Source organism: Struthio camelus, chromosome Z, assembly GCF_040807025.1.
Source record: "Struthio camelus isolate bStrCam1 chromosome Z, bStrCam1.hap1, whole genome shotgun sequence".
In the NCBI taxonomy this organism is placed as follows: Eukaryota; Metazoa; Chordata; class Aves; order Struthioniformes; family Struthionidae; genus Struthio; species Struthio camelus.
In genome coordinates, this window is record NC_090982.1 from 84,841,483 (window position 1) to 84,864,091 (window position 22,609).

Sequence of the window (22,609 nt, forward strand, 5' to 3'; positions counted from 1 at the left end):
AGTGTCTTTAATGACAGCAAGTTATTTTTAAATGTCGTCTTCGCATTTTAACACGGAACTGATAAGTCATTTAACCTATTTTTAAAAGTAACTAATAAGGGGTTATGGCATCAAGTCTAACTATCTGCTCAAAGCAAGCAATCATACCTACCCCTCCGGAACTAAACGTTTTAGAGACAAAACCTAGTGCTGCGGCGTTTGCCGTATGAACGCCATAAAAAACCAAAGTCGAGTTTGCATCTCCCCCTGCAGGCTGTGCAAAGGGAAAGGGCGAGCGCTCCATCCAACGTCTCCCCGACAGCTGAGAGGGCTCGAAAGAGCACAAAATAATTAGAAAACGCTGTCTTTGGAGTAGGGGTCTTCTTTTCCCCGTCCATACGGTATTTAGCACCCTGGAGTTCACAGCTAGGGCGCTGTCGCAGGAGAATTAACTACCGGCTGAACCCGGGCACCCTACAAACCCCTGTGGTGACAGAGGCCCCCAGTGCCCAGCCTGTCACTGCCTCCCCGTGCCCGTCGGGGGCTCCTTTCGCCTCCGGCTACCTCGTAGGTGCGGACCCTGGGAGCCGCCGCCGCTCCTCTGAGGGCCTCGGCGGCTGTTGGGGGCGCGAGCGGCCGTTGGCGGCGCGAGGGACCGCTGGGGGACCCCGGCGGCCGTTGGGGGCGCGAGCGGCCGTTTGGGGACCCCGGCGGCCGTTGCGGGCGCGAGCGGCCGTTGGGGGACCCCGGCGACCGTTGCGGGCGCGAGCGGCCGTTGGGGGACCCCGGCGACCGTTGGGGGCGCGAGCGGCCGTTGGGGGTCCCGGCGGCCGTTGGGGGCGCGAGCGGCCGTTGGGGGTCCCGGCGGCCGTTGGGGGACCCCGGCGGCCATTGGGGGCGCGAGAGACCGTTGGGGGTCCCGGCGGCCGTTGCGGGCGCGAGCGGCCGTTGGGAGCGCGAGCGACCGTTTAGGGACCCCGGCGGCCGTTGGCGGCGCGAGAGACCGTTGGGGGTCCCGGCGGCCGTTGGGGGCGCGAGCGGCCGTTGGGGGACCCCGGCGGCCGTTGGGGGCGCGAGAGACCGTTGGGGGTCCCGGCGGCCGTTGCGGGCGCGAGCGGCCGTTGGGAGCGCGAGCGACCGTTTAGGGACCCCGGCGGCCGTTGGCGGCGCGAGAGACCGTTGGGGGTCCCGGCGGCCGTTGGGGGCGCGAGCGGCCGTTGGGGGACCCCGGCGGCCGTTGGGGGCGCGAGAGACCGTTGGGGGTCCCGGCGGCCGTTGCGGGCGCGAGCGGCCGTTGGGAGCGCGAGCGACCGTTTAGGGACCCCGGCGGCCGTTGGCGGCGCGAGAGACCGTTGGGGGTCCCGGCGGCCGTTGGGGGCGCGAGCGGCCGTTGGGGACCCCGGCGACCGTTAGGAGCGCGAGCGACCGTTGGGGACACCGGTGGTCGTTGGGAGCGCGAGCGGCCGTTGGGGGCGGCTCCGGGGAAGACCAGCCGGGCAGCTCGCCCCGAGAGCAGGCAGCTGCCCCCCGGGGAAGGGTGGCGCCGGGAGCGAGCGGCCGGGGACGACGACGCGGGCACGGACACACCCCCCCCCCGCCGCCGTGTGGGGCGGCCGCAGCCCCCCGCGCACCATAGACGCTCGGCGAGCTCTAGAGCGCCGGCCGCGCTTGGCGGGGGGGAGAAAGGAGGGGGGAAGGGGGATGCTCTAGCCCGGCAACAGCTGAGCTCGGTGGTTTCGTTCCCGCCTCCCGCAGGCGGGCGGCGGCGGCGGCGGCGGCAGCAGCAGCAGCAGCAGCAGCAGCAGCAGTCGGGAGGGCGGGCGGCGGCGGCAGGTGCGATCCGGCGCCATCCGCCACCATGGTGAGTGCCCCCTCGAGGAGGCGGCCCGATGCCGCTCGGCCCGCGGCCCACAGCGCTGTTTCCGAGGCAGCCTTGCTCTTCCCGCACGTTAAAAGAGGGCAGCTGCCTGGGGCGGGGAGCAGCCATCTTCCTTGCCGCGTCCCTTATGGCGCTGCCTCAGGCGCGGGGGGCCGGAGCAGCCGAGCCGGCCCTTGGCTCCCCGCTGGATCCCGAAGCAGCTCCCGAGGAGCAGCTTCTTTCCCCTCAGCCCTGACACCCCTGGGGCTGGCCGGGAGCGGGGAGGTGGTGCCCGCCCTCGCCGGCGCTGACAGGAGCCCGGGGAGGCGGTGGCGTCCGCCCGCGCGTGTGCCCGGCACCGGCCTTTTGGCCCCTCTGACTTGATTTGTCTGCGTTTTCCCCCGCGCTGGTGTTCGTGAAGGAGTCAGGGCGCGGGGGTGCTGCTGCCGCCTCTCTCTTCGGCGGGTGCGGGGGCTGCCTCGGCAGAGGAGCGGCTCAGAGCGGCTCCGTGCGCTTTCTCCACCGAGGAGATGTGGAGGGAGCCCAAACGTAAGCTTGGGGAGTAAACGCTGCTCAGCGATATTTGCAAAGCTAGGAGGTAAAAGCGTTGCTTCCGCTGAGACTGGGAAAAGGCTGTGCCTGTGTGCCAGTACGCATCCTGTATGGTGCCGTGTTATGCTCATCTTGAGGAAGAACGGTCTGGTACGAGTGAGATTAGCCGCATTTGCGGCATATTCTAGTTACCTACGTGAGCTTCAATACGTGGCTTCGTTTTTCACTGTTTTAGAATATGTATTTCTGAATTGAAGCTATTTAGTGGGTCATTACGATGAGAATTTGAACCCTTCTAAGAGAAAAGGATGCTCTGCAGAAGTGGAAGACAGTCTATTCCCGGGGGTGTTACTAACAGCCAGTGATAAGCAGTGCTGCAACGTGGGCTACGCAAATGATGTCACGCAGTAGTCAAAAGGAGCGAAGCCGCTGCCTGCCTTGTAGTGGCCGTAAAACTTGGGAGTCTTGGCAAAAGGGATATTCTATTTTTAATAAAATATCCGTGTTTCTCACTTCTATAAATACTGCTTTCATCATCTTAGTCTTTTACTTGCTGTTGACATATATTCACGGAAGACCTTAACTGCTCGCAGCAAGCATTTTGTGGCAAAATACTTTGATCCAGTTGCCCTCTAGGACAGCACATCAGAAACTCTGTAACAGCTCTTTAATGGAAAACAGCTTTAAAATTAAATTGACTATTAATTTTTAATCTGTCTCTGTTTTTATGACAGAGATTTTTGTGATGGCAGTGCCTGTCTGTTGTGACGTTTGGATAAATCAAGTGATAAATAAAATGTTTAGAAGTGGGTAGCGCTTACTTATTAAAACATGTTCCAGGAGTTCTTGCCAGAAGGCCAGGCAAGACATTAATATTAATACTGGAATTGAGCTCTTTAGCTCATTAATAAAATAGAGTATACTAGAAGACAAGACAACAGAAACTTAAGGATGCCTTGCCCAGTTCTATTAACAGGAACAGCTACTAAACAGTGATTTAACAAAGTGAATTGAAAGCAAATCAGCAGTGTTAAGCTTTTAAAAATATAGTTTATGCCAAGGGCTGAAAGGGACAATAATAAAGGAGTGCTATTTACCTGAACTTGTCAATCAGTATTAACTTCATATAAATGATCAATGTTGATACTGACTAAGTTGGGGGAATATCATTGAAGTCTTTTCCTCTCTCTTGTTTGGAAGCTAATGTTACAACAGTAGTTCAAAAGGCTAACTGGATCAAAGGATCTTGCTATAAAATGCTTGCTGCAGAATAGTTAAGGTTTTCTGTGTATCCACGTATGACAGCGAGCAAAAAATTGTCCTGAAGTTCATTCTAGACAGAAACAGGACTGTATTTATCTGGGACATGAAGAGTAAAGAACTGAAGGACGGTAGCTAATCCTGGTAAGACTGAGTGATAGAGCCATCATCATAATAGTAAATAAGTCTCTTGAAAAATACTTAAAAATGTTTCTGATGAGACTCTTCTCCCTTAATAAAGACATATGTAGTATTCTTAGAGTTTCTGCGGTATCATACTGATTTAGACAATAGTGACATCCTGACTCTTTATTAGCTTTTGTTTTACTGACTATGGTCTGTAAATACCTTCAACTTCAAAACAATAGTTGCTGATGAATTAATTAGCTAAAGGAAATGATCACATAGACTCTTGAAGAAATTTCTTGTGTTCTAATGCTAGTTAATGACCTAGTAGAAAATTGAAATATAACTGCTGATCAAGTTTGCAGGTTTTGGTTCAGGTAAATTCTTTATCAGTGTTAATAATAATTAACTTCTGCAAACCTAATCACTTGGTAAATTAAATGGTCATTCAAATCAGTTTGATAACCAAATGCAAAGAATACAGAATTTGGGTCATTTTAATGGAGAAGTGATTGTTTTCCAGCAAGCACTGGCATTGAGAAAACTTTAAAATATTTTGTTTAGACTATATATATATATAATATATACACTCTGTATTGCGTTATGTATGTATTCTGAGTAGAGAGCAGTGAGGCTTACGATACCTTTTGGTTTCTCTAGAAGTTTTCTTACACCTTGGCCTGGTAGCTAAGGACCTCATCTGCTTCATGGGCTCTACTCTGTTGCACTACACAAAGTAGTGTCATTGATAACAACAGTCTTACTCCTGAAGCTTTAAATAAGATTTTAGTATCCTGAGCCTGGGCCCCTGAATGCCGTGACGATAAGGATCAAAACTGGGAGCTTGTTCCTTGAATGTGTTCAAGCCACCAGGAAGGAAAGGTCTGGTGCCGGCAGGATCCAGATAAGGAGCTGTTTTGCAGAATTCTGCACTAATTATAGCTTCCTACTTGCTGAAGGCTTCGCGCCCAGGTGTATTGTCTGGCGAAAAGTACTAATATAATAATAACTAAGGTTGGACCTTCAGTTTCTGGGAAGGAAGGCAGTCTTGTAGTTGAGCATAAGGATCAAAAGCTTGAAATAAAAGTTTGTTCACGTTTCTGGCATTGTCTTGCCATGGGACATGTCAGCAGAAGCTTTGAGTTCACCTGACTTTTGACCTATTGAGGTTTGCCTATTTACTTCCTTGGCTGGGGTGATGTTGCACTTTTTTGGTATAACATTGTAGAGTTGTAGGCCCCATATCCTTTTAATCCCTTAATATTGGTCGTAGATTCCCCTCGTCTTCCCCTTCCCCTGCCCCAGTACTATCTAGCCCAGCTCTTTTCTCACCGTGCTTTATGGTTCCGCTTTCCTTCACCATAAATTAAAGCTTCTTTTCCACCTGAAACCCACATTGCCCCAGCTGCGCCATGAAGTGATAGTAATATATAAATGATTTCTCAAAAAGACCCACTAAGAAATGCAAACCTATGAAACTAATGTTTCACATCCATATCTTGTATAACGGTCACTCAATTTGTCTGCTTTCCTTCCACTTTTGCTTCAAGAGAACATAAAGATCCTAGCTGGACAGTAAGGCCGTATTGTTTTTAGGCACAAATCAAGGATTTTATAACTCAAAATACCCCCCCCACACACACACACCCCAATTTAGATTACAAGAATAGATTCAGCAGTCTGTAAGAGAACATTCAGTCCTTTAGGAGGAAAATGTGCATGAAGTTTACATTTAGAATTAATCTAAGTAGGCATGTGTAGGAGACCTGTACGCTTAAAGAATAAGGAAGAAATAAACTGTTATTGTCCTCTCTGCTCCTTGCCCCAAAAGAAGACCACAGTGTTGCCTCTGTATATAAATACACTGGAAACTCTGAAGACAAAGGAAAAATACAGAATCACAGAATTATACTTAATTCTTGATAAGTACCGATGGGTTTTTTTTAGCACAGCACAATTTAAAAATGGAAAAAACATTGTTGAAAGAAAAAACAAAAATAGTGCTGCTGTTCTCTTTAAAAGGAAAGAAGAAAGAGGTCTCAGAAAAAGTTTGTAAATTTTGAAGTGCGTGAGACTGAATACCAGGACAGCCTGGCACAGTCTGGAAAAGAATTAAATATAATTGGTGTTTATTAAATAATCCAATTTATCTTATCTGTTGGAAGAATAATCCAACAGAACGAATTCTAAAATGAAGTGCCTCTATTTGAGGTGACTCACTAAAAAAACCTTGAGCATACTCTAAACATGTTCTTGTTTGCACTAAGTGTTCTTTAACAGAAAACAAAGAGGAGCTGGTTTTTGGTTGTTTTTCCCATTGGAGACTTTGGAGTAGGAAGGGACTCTAAACATATGTTAAAATGGAGAAATAATAGATTTGGGTGGAAAGGCCAGGCTGCTGTTTGGTTTGGGTAATCTTTATCCAAAATTTTCCTTGTGGTGCATCTTTCTTCACTTGAACAACCAGCACGAACTACGGATGTGGTATAATTATGTGATTTTGGGGTATGTTTGTTTAATATTCCCTATCATTTTCTTCTCCCTGTTCTGCTATTTCCTGTGTCCTTACGAGCACTTCATGCATTAAAAGGATTTGCAAGAATAATCCTGTTATCTGTATTCCTGTGACCTACAGGTGACTCTCACTGCAGAATGAGAGACCGGCATAGATTAATAAGATCTCATCTTCCTCTGTTAAGTTGTCGCATGTTTAATACATATTTATCAGGGTTTCTTAAGGTCAGGACTTTTTTCTGCAAATTGGTTGGAGGAAATTGTCTGCTCTTGGAAAGAGATGGAATAACTTAGGGAAATCAGAAGAAGACTTTCTAGGATGTCTTTTAAGGGAGGGTCTCTGAAAATTTTGCACTTCACTCATTAAATCCTTTCTAAAGAGTTTTTTGACTGAGGTGGACCGCCAGCGTCTACAGCTAATATATTGGCTGAAAAACAGAAGACCCAGGCTCTTCTTAAAGCTAGGAACAATGGTGTTAAACGGTGTCAAAACTAAAGCTAGAATATTTCTTCTTTTTTGAAGTACTTGAAAAGCCTTGGAAGATGGGGGTATGGGAGGAAAATTTGACAAAGTGAGGGACAGTGGTGGGGAGGAGGGGAGCAGGACATGTGTAGAAGCTATTATGAGAGCTGCAGTTTGCAGCTGTATGTGCTAGCCCTCCTGTAACATTTGGTTGAGGTTAGCTGTTCTGCCTCCACAGGTGCATTTTTCATTCTTCTGGTTGTTACCATTTTGTGATACTGAATCTAAGCTGTATTTTAAGTTATGCCTTCGCTCGTCACACTTACAACAACATGGCAAAAATGTGAACAAGTGTGTGTAATGCTAAGCTTAAAATTATGAACAACTTCATTTCCTCTTTAGATTGTTAATTTAATAACGAATGGTAAGCGTTTAAAACGTCACATCAACTTTTGTATACTTGAAAAGGAAGCATTAGTTTTTTCTTGTCTTATTTTTACCCCCATTCAGGTGAATTTCACGGTAGACCAGATCCGGGCAATCATGGACAAGAAGTCCAATATTAGGAATATGTCTGTGACTGCTCATGTTGATCATGGCAAGTCGACATTGACGGACTCCTTGGTGTGTAAAGCAGGCATTATTGCTTCAGCCAGAGCAGGAGAAACACGATTCACAGACACACGGAAAGATGAACAAGAAAGATGCATCACAATCAAGTCTACGTAAGAGCTTTTTGGCTGTGGTGGTTTTTTTTTTTTTTGAAAAATTGTTTGCTCAAAGCCTTGTATGCTTTCAGTTTCTTTTTTAAACTGACATGTGGATTAAGCTGTGTATTATTGGCCTGAAGTTCACAGTCCACGTCGTCCACCTTCTGAGTGGAATATAGACAATATTGGAGTACAGCTTATAAGTGATTACCAGAGACCATTCTTACCTGCTTCTGGAAGCAGGTAAGATGCTGGATGGAAAAAGATGCTTTCAGAAATGTTCTTAGTAGGGACCTTGATTTTTATTGACTTGCTTGTAGACTTTTCCCCCAAGCAACTGCAGTGGGTTCTGTCTTGCTAGTATTACCTCTGTCTGTGATATCTGCAACTGCAAAGTTAACAAGTTGTAAAGTGATTTGGACTGTGAGTCTACAGGTGTCTGACAGCAATATTGTGGTATGATTATCAACACTTGAAGTGTTGATTTTGAATAAGAATAAAAAATAATTAGCATTTTAGATCCCAAGAAGTTTATGAACTGAAATACTGAAGTCTTCCTGTGGTTTTTCCTTTGCCTTTATGTACATCAAGAACATATAGGTGCCTGACCAATGCAAGTTTTAAAATCAGCAAGTTATTCAAAATAATTAAATTATTAAAATGAACTGTCTTCTCTCACAGGGCAATTTCTATGTATTATGAACTCTCAGACAATGACTTGGCCTTTATCAAACAGTGCAGGGATGGTTCGGGTTTTCTTATTAACTTAATTGATTCCCCTGGACACGTTGATTTCTCCTCTGAAGTTACAGCAGCTCTTCGCGTCACCGATGGTGCCCTTGTTGTGGTTGACTGCGTCTCAGGTAAACATGCTCTTCTAATTAGAAAGACGGCAAAGTATATTTTTTCCTTCTTCTTAAGGAAAAAAAAAAATCACAGGTGGTGCATGAAGCTTCTTTCTTTGAAGCTTTAACTTCTTATAGAATTAATTTTAATTTGTAATTTTATCCCCTGGCCTTTCCTCTTACCAGTATCTTAGAGGCTGAAATCCATTTTGTATGGGGCTTGTGGACTGAATGCAGAGTAACTGCATTCAAAATGGACAAAATGCATCCTTCAGCAAAATGCTAGGGCATGGAGCTGCCTCTTGTTCTTCTCCTTCCGTTAAAAAATGGAGCAATACCTGCAACCGAGTAATGCAAGTTGCAGGGAGCCCTGAGACTACCAGTGAGTTCCGAGTTAGAATTTTATAGTCACATTTGCATAAAGTAGGTTAGAGATCTTTCCCCTATATCTAATACATATTTTAATTGAACTTTATTTTTTAAGGGGTTTGTGTACAGACAGAGACTGTTTTGCGGCAGGCAATTGCAGAACGTATCAAACCAGTGCTGATGATGAACCAAATGGATCGTGCTTTGTTGGAATTACAGCTGGAGCCTGAAGAACTTTACCAGACGTTTCAACGTATTGTGGAAAATGTCAATGTCATCATTTCCACCTATGGAGAGGGTGAAACTGGACCAATGGGTAATATTATGGTAAAGAAAACTTTAAAACTTTGCTTGGATTGAAATCCTATCTATATTAGATATTTCCAGCTTTAATATGGAAAAAAAACCCGCTTAAATTTATTGCACTTCAGACTCTCTGGCCAACATACGAGGGAGCCATTCTTCAGTGGCTATCTGCCTCTCCCCCGCTGTTTCATTCTTTTTGAGATGTTAGTTTTGAACAACAGACTGGTGAGAGAAAGCAATTGGAACAGAGGAAGGAATTGGCAAGACAAACCATCCTCTCATGATACTTTTTCAGTAACAAACGCATAACTGCAAGCCAGTCGCTCAAATGTCATTCAGACAGCAAATATCAGCCGTTTGCCTGGGGGAAGTTGCTGAGGCGAAGCTATGGCTTGAAATTTAAGGCCAAGGACGAGGAACCAGAAGATTAGCTTTGTTTTCCTGACTTTTCTGCTCAGGTCACTTACATGCCAAGAAACATGAGCTTTCTGCTTTTCAGCTTACTACCTAGGCAGCCATGAATTCAGCCTCACAGAATTCCTAAGTAGACTCTTTTTTTTTTTGGTTTCTTAGGCAGGTGTCTATTTAGCAGTTTACTATTAATTGCTGACTAATAAGAAATTTCATTAGCTATTTTCTGATCTGAAGATGTAGATGATTTTTACTCTGCCAGTACCTACATCTCAATATACTGGATGTCTCTGAAAGGTTTAAAACTAGAATCAGGAATAGTATTTCTTATATAGCAGTTGAGAATCATAAGATAAAAAACACAGTCAACTGAATCTTCTCTGACGGTCCAGCTGTTAGAATAAGGGACCGTCAGAATAAATCTGCTTCGGATGTTTCGTTTCCCCACCAAATAGCTGTGCAGCAGACCTTCTCACCATGACCAGAGTTTTCAAACATGCTTCCCGTTGTTTAATTCCAACCCTACTGAACATACTGCAGTATAATCTAGTTAGTGGAACAGAGGACTCTTGTCTGGGTTTGTATTCTAATTGTTATACTACGCTCATCTCAGCCATTCTTAAGTCATACCAGTTTTATCTGCGTGGCTGAAGTGAGCCACTCGTATTTTAATTTCCAGAGAAAGTTCACTAACAGTTTGGGTAATATTTTTTACAAAGCCGTTATCTTCCAAATCCTACAGAGGACTTTACGAACATATCTGTGAAATCTTTTGTTTTAGCCTTTGTTATAAATATTTCCACAGTGTGGGACAAAGTAAGAGTCTTGCTTCAGAGTAAGATTTAACAGGGTCATCTTAGGGGAAATACTTCTCTGCGTTCTGTCTTTTATGTTCCAGAAAATATTTGGCGTCTTCACTCATGCTACCTGCCTTTGAAAACAGTCGAAACATTTTTCAACTCAGTATTTTGTGAAATACGTTCACTTTTTTCCCCCCTTTTAAAGATTGATCCAGTTATTGGTACTGCTGGGTTTGGCTCTGGTCTGCATGGCTGGGCGTTTACTCTGAAGCAGTTTGCTGAGATGTATGTGGCCAAATTTGCTGCTAAAGGTGAAAAAGCACAACTCCCTCCAGTTGAGCGTTCAAAGAAAGTGGAAGATATAATGAGAAAACTCTGGGGTGATAAGTGACGCAGTATGCATGGAATGAATGTAGATATATGCTTGGATAGCACAGTGATGCTCTTTAAGAATATCACGGCGATGCATATTGGTGCATGTCGAGTTTGTGCTTCTGTAAAACTAAGCTTTCATGGGCAGCTTAGCAAGCTAGTCAGAGACGTAATTAGCGACAAGAGTTGGTAGCTCTTGCAACAGCGTATTAATATATCCCCAAAAGACAACTGTTTGTAGTACAGTTATGCTGTACATGCATTTTTGATCATTTCTGATAACCCACTCCATAAAAACAGAAGATTCATTCTCAAAACTTCAGACTGGAAATCTTATATTGAACTGTGTAGGTAAAATGAATATGCAGCAAGAGAGATTACAGACCAAGTCCAAAGCCTTTTGTTACTAATGAGTATTTCAATGAATTTAATGAGCGTCAAGCTGTATCTCACAAAAGATGGAATTAATTTCAAATTAGATCTGTATACAACTTGCTGTTAACTGAATGCCTAATGACTGTGTGAAAGCTTAAAGAATATCAGCCTGTCTTCTGATGTCTTCTAATAAATTAACCTACCTTGTCTTATTTACCTCTTAGGATACTCCAAGATTTCTCTTGAATGGTATTGAAATGATTTTAGCAAGACTTTAAAAGACGGTTGCAGGTAACAGGATGGAGTAAAAGAATTCGTGGAAGCTGGTTTGCTCACAGTGCCCAGTCCCCTGTAAAAGCCTAAAAAGGCAAACTGAAGTCAGCGTATTGAATTTTAGTAAACAAACAAACAAAAACCAACAAAAAATCCCCCCCCAAAACACTCAAGCCCCACCCTTAGCACCAACTGTTAGATGCCTGGTGGGGCAATGTTCAAATAAGGATTAGCCACTCCTCTACTGTTTTAATAACTGCTCAGAAATTTGCTGGAAAAGTGGGAACTCCTGCTGTTCAAACTGAATGAGTAAAAATAGACATCATCTTTAGATATTTTGATCCAGCAACTGGAAAATTCAGCAAATCAGCCGCTAGCCCCGATGGAAAGAAGTTGCCACGGACATTTTGCCAGCTAATTCTGGATCCTATCTTTAAGGTAAAGCGATGTTTTGTCTTGATTTTAGTTGCAGGGCTGTAAGAAGAGATTTCTTTAGTGTAGCGGGCTAACTCCTGGGAAAGCCCAAGAGTTTCCCTCTTTCTGATAAAGTAGGTCCGTGTTTTCTGTAGAGGCTAGAAAAATTGTGAGGTAAAAGAAGCATGCAGAAGGTGGGAGGGAGATAGAAGATAGTAAATCGGAATGGTATATTTTAACACTAAAATTACATCTCTGCATATTGTCCAAGACTGGTCCCTCTCTTTTGTGTGAACCTCTTCTGGTAGCAGTTTAGAGTTTGCTTTGGAATTGGAAACATTTGGTATTATTTATTAGTCTTGAGTTGTATGAGCCTCGTGAGTACAGTTTCTGAAACAAAAGCCCAGAACAGAGAAGGCCAGAAGGTTTTCAAACACACAGACTGTTTAAGATACATATTAAGTAAAACTTATGTGTTGTGTTATGTATTCCAGTCACTATAAACTTGTTGCAGATCTTTGATGCCATTATGAATCTTAAGAAGGAAGAAGCAGCCAAACTAATAGAGAAACTTGATATCAAGCTAGATATTGAAGATCGAGATAAAGAGGGAAAACCCCTTCTTAAGGTAAAATGGCCTTTCTACTTTGTTAGAACTGCCAGCGTGGTAGCATTTCTTACCCTTGAACTGTGTAGTGAGAACAATCTTCTAGGTCCTTCTAAAATCCAGGAAAACTATTTTAATAGTCCTTTTATAATCTAATCAGTGGTTAACTTGTGCATCTGGAATGTCATGATTTGAAATAAAGTACTCTGTGTAATGTATTGTACTGCATTTCCTAGAGAGAGAACAGGATTTAAGCATGTTGCTGCATATGAAAGACATTCCTTTTTTGATTTGAGAAGAAGATTTAATTCTGTACATCAGAAGAAAACAACCGAATACCCTCTTCCCTTCCCTCTTCTGAAGGTGTAAATGCAGTGCTAATAGAAAGTGTGCATGTGGCCGCACATGTATGCTGTGGCTACATACTTGGAAATACAGCTTCGTGGTGGGCTCTCACACGTTCTTATATTTTCAACAACACTGCTGAATTCTGTTAAACTTTTTGAAGAATAGTGTCTGGAAGTACACGGTCGCTTTCTATGCAGTGTTAAAAGCAGAGACTTCAAGAAACTCCGCCCAGTTCCTGTGCTAACCCATGTACTCTTTAGGTATGTTAAACGCCACATAAAGGGAGCCGGGGTGAACATGTGGAAAGCTCTTGAATTAATAAGTGGAGAAGGGGAATCTGGTTGCATCACTGTGGCAAATGGTCAGAGATTTAATAAAACATTTGTTTTTACTTTTATCTCCATATATAGATAAAATATGATTATTTATGGCGCTGCTTCTTTCCGCTAATGTAATCTGTTGTCAGCGAAGAACAAGGGCACTTGTTGGTTTTTTTCAGGAGCTTAGTATAATCCGCAAAACCTAACCTTTCTGTTGAAATGTAGGTCACTAGCTCAAGGAAAAAAGAATATGAAGGATGCTGCCCTTCAGTAATTCAAGTACACAGATGTTAATCTTGCTTGTTCTGCAGACGTATTCTGCTCAAGATTTAACAAGATTTAAGTAATTGCAGGGAAGTTGTAAACATTCACAGGATGTACTGTTGCACACTTTAGTATAGCCTTTTACATGCTATCCAGAAGGCACATTTTTGGGTTGGTTATTATGTTTTTTGAAACATGTTTCAGTTACAGTGTTTGAGTCCCTAGGCCGTAATGCGCCGTTGGCTGCCTGCTGGAGATGCCTTGCTTCAGATGATCACCATTCACCTTCCTTCCCCTGTAACAGCACAGAAATACCGTTGTGAACTTCTTTATGAGGGGCCACCTGATGATGAAGCTGCTATGGGTAAAAAAATGTTTCTTTCTAGCTTACTAGGGGCTGTTGAAAACACAGTATCGCTGCTGCACAAATGACTGAAATGGATCAACTTACAAATGGCCTAAAATGGATTTGGATTAGGTTTTTATGTACAGTGATAATTGCTAGTTTGGGACAGTATTGAAAGGGTATTACCATATATAAGAAAGCAAAGTAAAACCCTCGGGGTACTACAAGGGTCCTCATGTACTGGATGTTGACGTGTGTGAAACCACGTTGTATTTGCTTTAGATTTCAGAGAACGTGCAGATGAGATGAGCAGGAAGATGGCATGTAGCGGCCTTGGATATACTGTAAAAGAGGGGTGGGAACAGCAAGTTCATTATCTCATTCTCTCTGAAGCTTTGGTTATGATCTCCCAGTGAATCCTGTGGTTTCCCCTCAGTTACAGTCAGAATCATCAGGAGGTATTTTGCTTTCAGGCCGGTCTGACATGTCCCATAGTAGCTTACTTGTTATTACTGTTCTCTGATTTGTTCTCTACCTAAATTTGCTAAGGGAGTTCTTGAAGCTACTTGAACTAAAACATGGTTTTAAAAAAAAAAAAATCTCCCAGCTATATGCGGTGTGGCTGAGATCATAACTAGGTAATGAGCAAATAGCCGAATCTAAATCTGATAAAGGGCCTTTGGTTTCACATTGATAGGAAGGGTGATGCGTTTTGAAGTACTCGTCTGTAATATGGTCCTCAACTTGAGTGCTTCCTACAGGATCTGCTTTTCTGGGTTCCCTGTAGATTTGTCGCTTCCCTTAGAAATCCGCAGATGCTAAAATAAATAAATCATAATAAATAAATAAATAAATAAATAAATCGGGTTAGAAGTCTTGCTTTTGGCCTTACCATCAATGTGGTTACTTAACACGAAGAGTTCTAGTGCTCGTTTGTCTTCTGGATTCTGATGGATTACAAGACATCTTTAAATCCTCCTATTCTGGAATTTTCCTGGGACTAGGCCGCATTAGTAGAGACTTATTAAAATAGTGGAACCTGCTACCAGAAGAGTGAAACGTGCAGCAAGAAAATAAGTGTTAACGAAGGTCTCAGTATGAGAAGAAACAACAGTGCTAATGATTCATTACCTTAAAGAACTTTAAGATAGCCATAGTTATAATTCCTGTAATTCCACACTTTTGTCCCTTCCTAAATGAAAAATAAGGTTCACTGAGTTTTGGAAGTCATATGTATATAGTTCTAACTTTTGAAGTCTCACCGAAAATGTGTATGATACAGATATGTGTTTTACTGCAGGTGTAAAAAACTGTGATCCCAAGGGCCCTCTGATGATGTATATTTCCAAAATGGTCCCCACGTCTGATAAGGGGCGTTTCTATGCCTTTGGGCGAGTCTTCTCTGGCATTGTTTCTACTGGACAGAAAGTACGAATCATGGGACCAAACTACACACCTGGCAAGAAGGAAGATCTTTACCTAAAACCTATTCAAAGGTAGATGAAAACAGTATATTTCGTTTGGAGAGGAATGCATGCAAAAAAACAATTGCTTGCTTTTAGTTTTTGAGATCCTAATGAAGGAATATCTTAAGAGACTTTTTTTTTCTGTTTAACAAAGTCGATAATCCAGAGGGAATATAGGCAAGTAATAGGCAATTTTCCTTTTTATGAAAAGACATGGCTTTTTGGAAATACTGAGGCTAAAACAAATATTCAAGGATTGTTGCTCATCCTCTGTCTTTATAGAACCATTTTGATGATGGGTCGTTATGTTGAGCCCATTGAGGATGTACCTTGTGGCAACATTGTTGGTCTAGCTGGTGTTGACCAGTTTTTGGTGAAGACGGGTACCATTACCACCTTTGAACATGCCCACAACATGAGAGTGATGAAATTTAGTGTTAGTCCAGTTGTACGTGTTGCTGTTGAAGCAAAAAACCCTGCTGATCTACCAAAACTAGTTGAAGGTCTAAAGCGTCTGGCCAAGTCTGATCCTATGGTTCAGGTGAGTGCTAGCTATGCTAAGTTTTAGCTTTGGAGCTGTTGGTTTGCAGTGAAATAGTCAAAGGACTCGACTTTGTTCATAGAGAGCTCTTTCTGCAATCTAATAGCATGGCTGCAGACTCAAGACAGTTTTCTGCTATAGTTGTATGAGGTAGGACAAGTTAAATAGGGATAAGTTTAGTCAGAATTTGAATAGGAAGATCCTGAGGAAAAATCTAGGTTCTGCAACAGTTAGATTGGTTTTTGAGCAGTACTCGTCTTTATATTTTTTAAATCCTGAAATACATCAGAAGGACAAGAACTATTCATTGTTTTTTTGGACCTCGGTACTGTGCATTTTTAAAGACTTTGAGTTTTGTGTCAGCTGTAGTGACCCAACTAAAGATAGGAAGTTTCGTTGGCCAACCTGAATTCTCCCTGCAGTTGCAGTGTAGTGAAGTATTTTTCACTTTTCACCATAATTTCCTGCATAATTTTGTTGAGTGATATTTAAATTGACTGCCACGCTGTATTTGAAAGTACACTGTTTTGCTGATGGGTACGGAGATTCATTCTGGATCACTCCTGAACCACCAAGAAACAACATATAGACACTTTGCTAACTTTTCCAGTGCTTGTTGTTGAGCAGTTTTTGGATCTGACGTTTTTCTTATTTAGCCTCTGTGTTTCTGTTAATACTAATAAATTCTTAAAATGTTTACTTTCGACTGTTTCCTGTTCTAGTGTATTATTGAAGAGTCTGGTGAACACATTATTGCTGGAGCTGGAGAGCTGCATCTAGAAAATTGCCTTAAAGATCTGGAAGAAGATCATGCTTGTATTCCTACTAAGGTATAAAAAGCATTTTTGTGGATTGCAATGTACGGAGTATGACTAAACATTAACCTTGGAAAATCTCATCTTAATCTGCTGGTGGTGGTTTTTGTAGAGTAATTTCCTTAAAGCAATTAGAAACTTTTAAAAGGAGACCAACCATTTTAGTAGTAATTGGGAGTTCTTTAGTAGTTGCATGAATGGGCTTAGATTTGGGATAGAGATAAGAAAAAATTCTGGTGAACAGGAAAACTAAGGTGAACCATGATGGTAACTGTTGATATGCAACTGAAAATGCTGCTGTTTCTCTTGATGGAGCTGGCGGAGCACGCTTGTACAACCGAGTGAAATTAGCATTAAACACACTGCCTGAGGAGAAGTGGCAGTTTATTATTAGCATTTCATTGGTAAGTGGAAATGATTTATGTGATCAGCTTTGTGCTTTAGCTGAGGAAAATCTTTCTCTTTGATTTACGTGACAGAAATCAGACCCAGTTGTGTCCTGTCGTGAGACAGTTGGTGAAGAGTCAAGCCAGATGTGCTTATCCAAATCTCCTAACAAACACAATAGACTGTACATGAAGGCTCGACCCTTTCCTGATGGTCTGGCGGAGGATGTAGACAAAGGGGAAGTCAGCTCCCGTCAAGAACTGAAACAGCGTGCACGTTATCTGGCAGAGAAATATGAGTGGGATGTATCTGAGGCCCGTAAAGATTTGGTGCTTCGGACCTGATGGCGCAGGTCCAAATATCTTAGTGGACATCACAAAAGGCGTCCAGTATCTAAATGAAATCAAAGACAGTGTTGTTGCTGGCTTCCAGTGGGCTACCAAAGAAGTAAGTATAGTTCTATATGTTTTGCTTGTATCTTGTGTCACTGAAATGTTGTATCTGAGCTCTGTAATAGTTATTCATGTGAAATCTTCAGAAGGTGTCTGTAACCAATAGGAACGGGGCAGAGGGGAGCTGGAGTTTGTCCGCCGCTGAAGAATATACGTCACTCATCCTATGTAATGAGCAGATTGTTGTCTGCAGGCATTTCAGTGTTTGTTCCAAACATGAGTTCAGAAGTGCTAGTATTCTTGGAATGTCCTTCCTGCGTGTATAGACTACCTTGATCTGAACGTAACTGTTCAGTGTCAATACGAATGACTTAAATCAACAGGCCAGATTCCTACTAAGGGAAGGTTCCTGTCTTGGAAACTGAGTAGTACCGCACCACCCTTCTTTGCCTTTCGATCCTGCAGGGTGTCTTGTGTGAGGAGAACGTGAGAGGTGTTCGTTTTGATATCCGTGATGTCACTCTGCATGCTGATGCTATTCACCGTGGTGGTGGGCAAATTATTCCTACTGCTAGGCGGGTTTTGTATGCCTCTACGCTGACAGCACAACCCAGGCTTATGGAGCCCATCTATCTGGTAGAAATCCAGGTATGAAACAGGGTATTATATCTGAGACAAAGATACATGTATAATCATGTTTCTGCATTCTCTTCCAAGAAACAGTGGTAGCTCTATTCTGTGTCCTTCAGATGAGTGTTATAAAGACTTTGAGGATACCTTTTCATTCCAAAATAAGAAAGAAGTTGACGAGAAGCAGCAAAACGTAGGAGGGAAGGTGAATGATGCTGCTCTCTATGAATGGTCAATGCCCTTAAGAAAGCTATGATTCGGTTTTTTTTCTCCTCTCTCTCTGCCACTGTAAATATTCAGGAGAACAAACATTGGGTATCCTAAATACCAAGAAAGAGCAGCAAGGAAGGTTTTTTCTTTTCTTTTAATAAGCTCTTTTTTGAGCTGTTAAACATTAACTTCTGTTGCTTGAGTAATTGGTTTTTCTTGGTGTATGAAACTTTTCCACGAAAGACCCTTGAAAATGTATTCTAAGCTAGAAGTATTTTTATCCCCAAGTACAACTATTCACCTGTCAGTTTGTCTTAACTGTCTTAGCAGTGATTAGAAGATTTAAAACTCAGTTTAAAAATTAATTCCAGCCTACACTGCTGGGTGGTAGGCAGGAAATCTGCCAGCTCAGTTGCTTAAAAATGTCTTAACCATGAGGACTAAGGAAGATGAATGCAAGTAAAGACAAAGTATGGAAATGGAGAATTTTCTCACCTCTATGACTTGTGAGACCTATCATGACAAAGGAGGGGGTTTTGCAAACTTAGTGGTATGTGTAAGTGCATGTGGTTTTGGTTTTTTTAAATAAGAGTTTTATCCAAGCACTTGTCAGTCGTGTTGTGACTTCTAAGATAATGTGCAGTGAGATTCTCCTGTAGTAATTGCATTTATTACAAAGAGCCAGAAAACTCTTTCTTTTGCCAGAAGATAGTTGTAGGCAGTTCACTGAGCATGTACCCTTTTGCCTCTCTTTGTATGTGAACTGCAAACCGGTCTAGTCGGTATATACAGTAATTGGAGGCTGCACAGTTATGAGAGGCGGAGAAGGCAGGCAGGGCTCCTGACAGATATTGTCTTGGAAGTGAGAGGGAAGCCACTTGTTACAGAAGAGAGAAATTGCTCTCAGAAAAATGCAAATATGGGAGAAAAATCAGGAGAGCTGCCTAGAGGGATTGTCTCAGGCTGCATGCATTCTGGCTGTGTTTTAATAACTGGTGATTTGCTACTTGTAACTTGGTAGTTTGGTTTTTTTTTTTTTTTTTCCCCACAGTCCCCAGAACAAGTGGTTGGTGGGATCTATGGTGTCCTGAACAGGAAACGTGGACATGTTTTTGAAGAATCCCAAGTGGCAGGAACCGCAATGTTTGTGGTCAAGGCATACCTACCTGTAAATGAGTCATTTGGTAAGACAGCTCTCTTTTTTTTTTTTTTTAATTACCCACATGCAGTTAAAGAAGGAACTCTGCTGGATGAAATGGACTGAAGAATTCCCATTTCATTAGCTCCAAGTTTCTTCCTGTTGTCTCTTCACATCTTTGGCTCATTTATTTAGAACAAACGGTTGGCTCCTGTGTTTCTGGCAGCCTACTCCATTGGGCTTTCAGGCAAGCAGAGGGTGCCAAAAAGATTGTGTGCAGCATCTTCTGCAAATTAAGAATTTGTAATATTTACCAGATTCTGTTTCCACCATTTAATTAAAAAAGAAAAACTTCCTGTGAAGCAAGCTGAAGGAAAGAAATTTGTCTTCAGTGGCAGCAAGCTAGAAAACTTTGTAGCGATTTCAGTTTTTTAGAAGAACAGAGTGTCAGCCAGAGTGGCTGCATTGCATCTTCTTTCCTGTCTTTAAGAACTGCCTCTAATATAATGTTGCATCTGCCCCTTATTACGTTGCCCCAAAACTTCAACTTTTCAGTGCGGTACAAGGCCTTTCTTCTGCTCTTACGGTTGGTTTGCGCATCAGGTGCCCCTCTCTCCCCGTTTGAAAATGCACTTCAAGACTGTTCTGTGACATCAGTAAGAAAGTTTGCCAGTTTCACAGGGCACACTCGGAACTCCTCACATAGTAAAGTGTAAGAAACGTCACGTTTTATTGTGTGTGTGCTGTTTTGCAGAAGTAGATTAGTATGGCAACTGCTAAAATAATCAGTTGTGTAATAAGATATGCTTAACTTTAAATTAAGCATGAAATTAAGCATTAAATTAACTTCAAAAACAACTCGTCAAAATTTGCAATTTGACTAGTTAGCTAAAAGAACAGTTTATACACGTTTGCGTTGCAGGTATTTTTGTTTTTATCCTTCCCCAAGTTTCCAGAGAGCTTAAACCAATCTCATAAAAGGAAGAGATTTCCAAACATGGAAGAACAAAAAGAAATGTAAACGTAAGACTTTGGAGCATGTGGATTACACTGGGCCCTCAGTCTCAACTTGCACAGCATGTTAACGTCCAGATTCTGAAAAACTGCCTCCCTAGTTGTTTGCAAAAGCTATTGTTGAGTCTTCCTAAAACAGTGACCTGAAGAGACAGGGAAACATCAGTGTTCTAAATAAGTAACGGCTAGAGGTTGTTCCACAGTAAAAAAGCCTCAGTTCACAGTGAGCAGCTGTTCATGTGATTGGATACTTGGGAGAAGGGGATGACATCACTAGAAGGACAGGGAAAATGGCAAAGAAAACACCTGTGTGCAGTTAAACGTAGGTGGCTCTACTGTGTCAGACTAAAGATGTAGTTAGCTCAACAGCTTGTTTGTGACAGCAGCTGAAAGTGAGCGCTTGGAAAAGAGGAAGAATGAGGCAAGCTTGTGTAACGCTTCCCCAGCAAATCCTTTAGAACCCCTTTTAAAGGCTTCCTGGGGCAGAGAGAGTTGCTATATAAATTTAGTAACTCTTGGTGGGTTTCTCTTTATGAACGTCTTCCATCTCCCCTTCAGTCCACAAAAAAGGTCAGCATCCACAGCGTTGGCAAGGAGTTCTACAGATCTGCACTTTGTCGTATGAAGAACTGCCTCCTTCCGTGTCTGTTGAATCTGGCTCCTACTAGCTTCATTTGATGCTTCACTTGCTTACATTGGGAAAGACCATGAGACATTGACCTTTATCCAATGTGTCCCTGTCGCTTCTGATTTTGTATACTGCTATTATATCCGTCTTGCTATGCTGCTGCTCTTTCCACTCTTTGGAGTCCGAGCTTGCTGAGTTGATTCATTGCATGGAAGCCAGTCCAGGGCTTTGGTCATCTGTGTTGCCCTTTTGTGAACCCTTTTCCACTTCAGCAGTATCTGCTTTTGCAATAAAGGGACGAGAGCTACACACAGTATTCGAGGTGTGGGCTTTCACAGAGAATAATGGTATTCTCTTTGGTTCTGTGTTCCTTTCCTAACAGTTCCTAGCATTTGACTTTTGACTGCTTCTGAATGTTGAGCTAATGCTTTTGTACTTCTTATCGCAACCCTAAGATCTCAAACTGAGTGTAGTTGATCAGTTCAAGTCTCATTGCATTATATGGGAAGTGTGCCCTTTCAGCTAAGTTGAATTTTATTTGCCATTTTATTGCCCTTTTACCTGGTCACGCCAAGTCTTTCTGCAGTTCTTCGGAGTTGTCCTCATTTTTACCTACTTGAAATAATCATCTGGAACGTGGAGGTTTCCTAACAGTACCTCACCCAGGCTCCGGAAGAGTGTTCTTAGAGATTTGTCTGTGTAAAAATTCACAATAAAACAAATTTCATTTGCAACTCATCCATTTTTTTTTTTTCCCTCTTTCCTTCCTTCCCATTAGGTTTCACTGCTGACTTGAGATCCAACACTGGTGGCCAGGCTTTTCCACAGTGTGTCTTTGATCACTGGCAGATTTTGCCTGGAGATCCTTATGATGTAAATTCTCGTCCTTGGCAAGTTGTGGCTGAAATACGTAAGCGCAAAGGCTTGAAGGAGGGTATTCCACCTCTAGATAATTACCTAGATAAGTTGTAACCACATCCGCTGTTTTATGTTGTATGATACAATGACCAGTTTCATCATGATACTGTTTCCTCATAAAACCTGGAAGGAGATGGCAAGTTTTCAATATTACATGGAACACACACATAGTCTAGCATACTGTGATTATACCTACTAAAAAGAGAAAATAAAAATAATAAGTGTTAATTTGACCTACGAGATTCTTTTTGCCTATATCTTGTCTGCGATCACTGATGCCTGTGACAAAAATATCCTTAGAAACCAGTTACCTAGGATTCTAATGGTGTTCTTTCCAGTTTGCCTAATCCACAACTGTCTTCTGACCTAGGAAGCAGCTTCCCCTGTTGTTGCACTTACAGGAGTTCTTGTTGAACTGTCACTTTATTTGTCCTCTCAATGAGAAGATGCTTTTGTTTCCAAACTTGAATCCTCTGTGCTCTTGAAGACCCATAGTGAAAGGTTTGCAATTACAGGTAAGTTCTCCAGCACCTAGGGGCTAGATTTAAAGGCAGACATTGAAAAAACCCTAACTGATTTTGGAAATGCTTGAATTCTGCTGCTAGACAGGTGCAGCACATGCTATGATTGGTGTCATATCATTGGGCAGCAAAGTTCTGCATAGGTGGCGCAGTTATTTCAGACAATTTTGTCTGATGTGGAAGTATACACAGGTCAGGACTTAAGTCTTCAGATGTATGGGTACAGCCTATTTATGACTAGTATTTTAGCAGCTAATCGTCTTAAGGAAGCTCACTTATCTTTGAGAAACTGCAGACAAAAATGCAGCAAATGAATGGGTGGGGGAAAAAAAGGGGCTATATCTTGCAGCATGGCTTTCTTTGCATGTTGGTTATCCATGCAGGTAGAAGGAATTCCTATTCCTCACCGAAGCTTTCCTTTCCTTCTGCAGTTGGCT

At 42.6% G+C, this 22,609-nt stretch overlaps 1 pseudogene; it reads left to right on the top strand.

Moving 5' to 3' along the window:
- The first annotated feature begins 1,736 nt into the window (after positions 1-1,736).
- Positions 1,737-21,884, top strand: LOC138064761 (elongation factor 2-like; annotated as a pseudogene).
- Positions 21,885-22,609: the final 725 nt, after the last annotated feature.